The sequence below is a fragment of the Centroberyx gerrardi genome, chromosome 20 (genome assembly GCF_048128805.1).
Source record: "Centroberyx gerrardi isolate f3 chromosome 20, fCenGer3.hap1.cur.20231027, whole genome shotgun sequence".
Taxonomy (NCBI): domain Eukaryota; kingdom Metazoa; phylum Chordata; class Actinopteri; order Beryciformes; family Berycidae; genus Centroberyx; species Centroberyx gerrardi.
In genome coordinates, this window is record NC_136016.1 from 2243477 (window position 1) to 2249609 (window position 6133).

The window sequence follows — 6133 nt, forward strand, 5'->3', positions numbered from 1 at the left end:
AATGAGCTTTTTTGAAGTGTTCAGTGAGACTTAGCAACAATGAGACAATTCATGAAGCTTTTTGAACTGATTGAGATGAACATTAAGGTAGATAACAAACTGTCCATATGTAATCAGCTGTTACCTCCTGGCAGACTCTGTACTGGTCTATTGCCCAGACAGTAGGAACATGTGTGGCCAGTAGCTGGTACTGGGTGAGGGTGGTGTTGCAGGCCCTGGCACAGATGAGCCTGGTCTTCCCCACTGCATTGTCCCCCACCACCACACACTTAATGGTTTCCACGTTGGGCCGTTCGTAGTCCATGCTGCAGAATCCAAATGCTTAGAATTAATGTTTTGTAATGTAATTAATTGTGGGTCAATCACAACAGCAAGACAATAACCACTACTGTTACAGACCAATTTGACCACCCTTGGTCTTATGAAACCCATGTTGAATAAACTGAAAACTGCATGGTGGTCATGCTAAAAAAGAAAGCTGGGTTTCTTAATTCATTAAATCACTCATTAAATCACTGAGGAGATACATTATGTTATGTACTGAAACACTACATATTGGTATGGCACTGATTTTTAGTATCAATATCAATTTCAAAGAATCAAAACGTATAGAAAGGTAGTGAAAGGCTTTAAAGTGTTAGACTCTTGTAATAAGAACTCATGTTTCCTTCTAGTTTATGGACATTTGTATTGAGGATATCATCTAAGAATGGTGTAATACTTCTGTAGAACTAAAAGGCTCATGCTGGCTAGTGGCAATAAACTCAGTGAGTGATTGATTGGTGATTGATGATGAATGTATTCCGAATGGTTTCCCTGAATAGGTTAATGATTGTGTTTCATTGGTGTCCAATAACAGGTCAGTACAATATCCTGTAGGCCAGTGTCCCATGAAACTCTACCTCCCATGAGAATGTAGACCTCCCCAACGCAGTTCAGTACATCAATAACACCACGGCATCATTTACAGCAACAACAGAGTACCGAATTAGAGTTTCACTGATGTGGGTTTTGAAAGCCAATACTGATTCTGATATATATTTTGTTTGATTGAAGTTGATATTAATGTTCAATATCTTTAAATTTTACCATTTTCATGCCAAAAATGTAAAAAATTGACAAGTATTCAGTGTTTCCCCCAGAATTGCATTCTTGTCAGGGTGGAAAAGCCTCTGAAACAGCACTTAGACCATGGGACACTAAAACTCAGCTGAAACCCAGGATACCGCTTCTACTACTACTACTACTAACAATCTAACCCTAATAATAATCATAATAATTCATAAAATAAAATTCGTTTAAGGGCTGTCCATAGACAACCATTATCGGCAAGCCAATATATTTGTCTTACCCTATATTGAATCACTTCAAATTGAGAGGTTTCATTTCATAAATTACTGAAATTACAAATTTATTTGCAAAATGACTTTTTTACATTTAAGTTTTACTTTTGTTAGTCCATTTACAATTGTACTTTGTATTACTCCACATGGCTGTCACAGCTGAATACTGATTGGGAAATATAATTTGAACAGCTAGCAAGGTAATTGCTAGCTGTAAGGAGGGGACAATATATTGAAAATCGATATATCACAATACAAAATGTGATGATACGTATCGTGGGGCAGAAAAATGAATCGCGATATTAGCTCCATTTGTAATAATAATAACTTTCTAATAATAAGTTTAATAACTTTATAATAATAAGTTTAATTTAAGTTTTTGTAATGACATTTTTAAATTGTTGTTTAAATTCTTGCAAGCCAATGCCATCGCTAGAAAGATTTGTGGCTCAGATATAAACATAATTCTGTCATACTTGGTTGTCATTGAACTTTTATTTATTACATCGCATCATGTTTGTATTGAATCGTGAATCCCATATCGCATATAGAATCGTATCGTGAGATAATCATATGGTCCCATCCCTACAAATGTAACTAGGATTTGTTAAAGCAATGTGAAATAATTCTTCTTATTCTGTGATTGGTGTTCTCCCTTCCCCTATACTCTCTCATAATTACCAACCGTTTCAGCGGTATAACATCACCTCACCGGTTTGTGCATCATGTGTATTTTAACTGATTGAAACATAATGACAAGCAATTTTTTTCTGTTTGTTCTGCTTATTGATTTATCTGCTTCCCTCAAATGGCCTCTTCCCAGGAAGCTATTAATGGAAACTTATTATCTTTTCTGTTATTACATGTGTCCGATTACATGGACAGATATCAGATTATCATGGCTAATATCCGCCACTCTGTCAAATCTGCTGGAAAATAAGGAGGGCAGATGCTTCCTGCTGGCCTCTGCAGCACTGTGAGCAATCTAGCAATATAAACAGAACTAACATAATGATCTCTAACAGATTTAACTCATCTCTAACAAGCATGCAAGGGGATATATGTGCGATTTTTACTGCCCCATAGCACAAAATTGCCATAATAGCCTATATCTGTTGGGGTTGATAGAGTTTCCCCTTCACTAGATGTTTCTTAGATGTTTCTGTCAAATCTATTATAATGTTAAGGCAGGTAGTTCCACACTCCACTTCCACTCCAAAGCATCATGTGATTGTAATACTGTCAATTATTAAAATATTAAAGAGAGTTAAAATATATTATATATATCTTCTTTTTTTACAATTAATTTTACAATTTAATTTTACAACAATTAATTATTTCCTGTGATTCTTTACTAAGTTGAGTGAGTAACTGACTTAACCATTTTCCAACAGTAATATAAACCATAAAATACACATTAGAAAGTAAGCAGCCTGTGTCAATGTGGCAGAATCTCTGGAGCCCACTTGCTTTTTGTATGTTCGGTCTCTGATGAGGTAACACTGACGTGTTTAGCAATGCAACCACACTGTAAAAAAATATCCATCTTAAAATGTCCATTTAAAGGGACAATAATTATTTAACTTATTTAACTAATAAGTAAGTTTTTATTGCCCTATAGCACAAAATGACGATAATATATCTGTAAGATATCTGCTCTAATTACCAAGCTTATTCCTCTACATTGTCAAAATGTGACTTTATTGTGTCAATTACAGGCCAATGTAATTTAACTGGATGGACAGGTGTGTGTGTGTGTGTGTGTGTGTGTGTGTGTGTGTGTGTGTGTGTGTGTGTGTGCGTGTGTGTGTGTGTGTGTGTATGTGTGTGAGTGTGTGTTGGGGGGGCGGGTGGCACTGTGCCAGAGACCTGTTAGGAGAGGATGAGTTCTATCAATGGTGTTGCAATTCCTACTGATCACCAGTAGAGGTTGATAACGTTTATAGATTGCTGAATGTCCCTTTAATTTGTTTTTTAATCTTTAGTCTTCAAGTCTAATTTTTGAATTTATATAAGTGACCAAATCTGCCATTGGAAAATCTTCTTTAAACAAGTGACAATGTCTTTTACAATTTAGGCATTTGGTGGACGGTCTTATCCTGAATGACAGAGAGAGCAGGTAAGGTTCAGTGTCTTGCTCAAGGGCACTTTGGCAGGACACATGGCTGTCCAAGGAATCAAACCTGTGGTTGTTTGATTATGGGACGGCCTCTCTAGCCACTAAAGCACCCTGCCATCCCAGTAAGGCATCTCACTTAGCTTAAGATGACTTGACTCAGGACAGTTCTTGAAACAAGTTCAAGTTCAATTTATTTAGATAGCACACTTAAAAACAACACTTGTTGACCAAGGTGCTGCACAAATCTTGACAGCAGATCAAAGGAGCAACAAAACCAGCAAAAACAAACATCAACATAGCACAGGTACACAAATAAAAATAAAATTAAAGCTGCAAGCAGCGATGATCGGGCCCTCGCACTTTGCGCACGTCAGGGTGTGCCGCAGCCGCCGCGGCGTTACTGGACACCGACCGGTCGATGCGGCTATGAATTTTCAGGATAAAACATGTCATTTGCTTTTGGCAGTAGGTGGCGCTACGTCTATGATTCAAAATTGGCCTGTAGATGTCTTCAGGCCAGGACTCTGATCAAACGTGTGAAGTTTGGGGCAGATTTGACCATGTACAGCCGAGTTCCAAACCACTTCCTGTGTTGCCAGTAGGTGGTGCTATGACTGTAACGGAATATTGGCCTGTAGATGTGCTCAGGCCGGGACACTTATCAAACATGTGAAGTTTGGGGCAGATGTGACAATGTACAGCCAATTTCCAAACCACTTCCTGTGTTGCCAGTAGGTGGCGCTATGACTGTAATGGAATATTGGCCTGTAGATGTGCTCAGGCCGGGACACTTGTCAAACATGTGAAGTTTGGGGCAGATTTGACCACGTACAGCCGAGTTACAAACCACTTCCTGTGTTGGCAGAAGGTAGCGCTATGACTATAACTGAATATTGCCATGTCGATGTCTTGAGGCCATGACACTTATCAAACATGTGAAGTTTGGGGCAGATTTGACCATGTACAGTCGAGTTACATAGCACTTCCTGTTTCGTGGCGAAACATGGAAATTCGACGCCGCGCCACGCCCACGCCGTTGGACGAAAACTCAAGCTTATACTAACTTTTAATCGTCAAGGTCTGTTATATACGCTGACCAAGTTTGAGGTGGATCCGATTAACCTCCTAGGAGGAGTTCGTTAAAGTATGACCCCTGTAAATGGCCAAAATTGCCACAATAAATGCAAAATGGCTGACTTCCTGTTGGGTTTAGGTCATGGCACCCATTGACTTTTTTTTTAAAGTCTGGACACGATACATGTGCCTACAATATTTGGTACATGTAGGTGAAACGTACGGCGAGGGGTATTTAGTTGAAATTTTGTAGGGGGCGCTATTGAGCCATTTTGCCACACCCATGTGCAAGACCCATAAAATATTAAATTTTTCAGCACTTGTGAGGCATGTGCAAAGTTTGGTGAGTTTTCGAGCACCTTTAGCCCCTCAAAAATGTGATTCACTGGAGAGAATAATAATAATTCCTTGAAATACAATAGGGCTTCGCACCGGTCGGTGCTCGGGCCCTAATAAGAAGTTACATAATCAAAACACCTACAACAAGTTTCAAATAGAATCAAAGGCTAAAGAGTAGAGATGGGTTTTGAGGCGAGATTTAAAAGTGTCAACAGTGCACACATTTTCATGACTGGACCTGAAATGGGACATGAGATCTGCCTGTTCAAATTCGAGCCACTTTTAAGCATTTTAGCCAATCACAACACCACATGGCCAATCAGCTCTATATCTGTTCAGTTTCCATTAGTGCTGCCCTTCTACCACTGATTAGCCCCAAACGTTCCACAAAGTTTCATGCAAATCCGTTCATAACTTTTGGAATTATCCTGCTAACAGACAAACAGACAGACAGACAAACATAAACCCATAACCCCATCCAACTTGGTGGAGGTAATTAATTTATTTAGGTATGTTAGCGACTCATTAGTTGAGTTGAGAATTGAATACGTTTTAAAACACTAACCCATATACTTCAGTACAAAACATGCTAATAGAAAAAGGAAAATTCAAGTTATGGGCATGGGACAGTGAGCAAGCATAAGTAAGTATAGTAGGTGTAGTTGTCAGTATATTCCTTTTTCATTGTATATAATATCCTAATATAATATCATATGCTATATTAGTCTGATTGCTGTTAAAACAAGTGAAAAAACCTCCCCAATGTAGCAAGATCATTCCACACGTTTCCAATGCAGTCACCTTTTTTGATTTTTACTTGATGCAAGTGGGAAAATCTTGAAATAAGGCAAATGACAACTTGATTCTAGAAAAATCCTGAAACAAGCTGATTTGCTTTGTAAACAAAAGGAATGATCTCATCTCTTTGGTAGATTCTTTTTTCTCTTGTTTTAAGCAAAATGAGACTTAAAGACTCCAGACTATAAGGGACTTGATATTTTTTGCAGTGTGTGCTATGATGACGTCAAAGCAGGTAAACTCACACACACACACACACACACACTCCTTTACTCAAAGCATCATTTGGTTCAGCGATGTCTGTGCAGGCATCACAATGTTAGTTAATGTTCTCTTCATGACAAATGATAATGTTTTCAGCACTTTTAACAGCTGATACATAATTGGTGGTTCTCTGAGAAGTTGTTCTAAAGGAGTCAGCATATCTTTAAGGATTCAATTGACCTACCTACCAGTACTG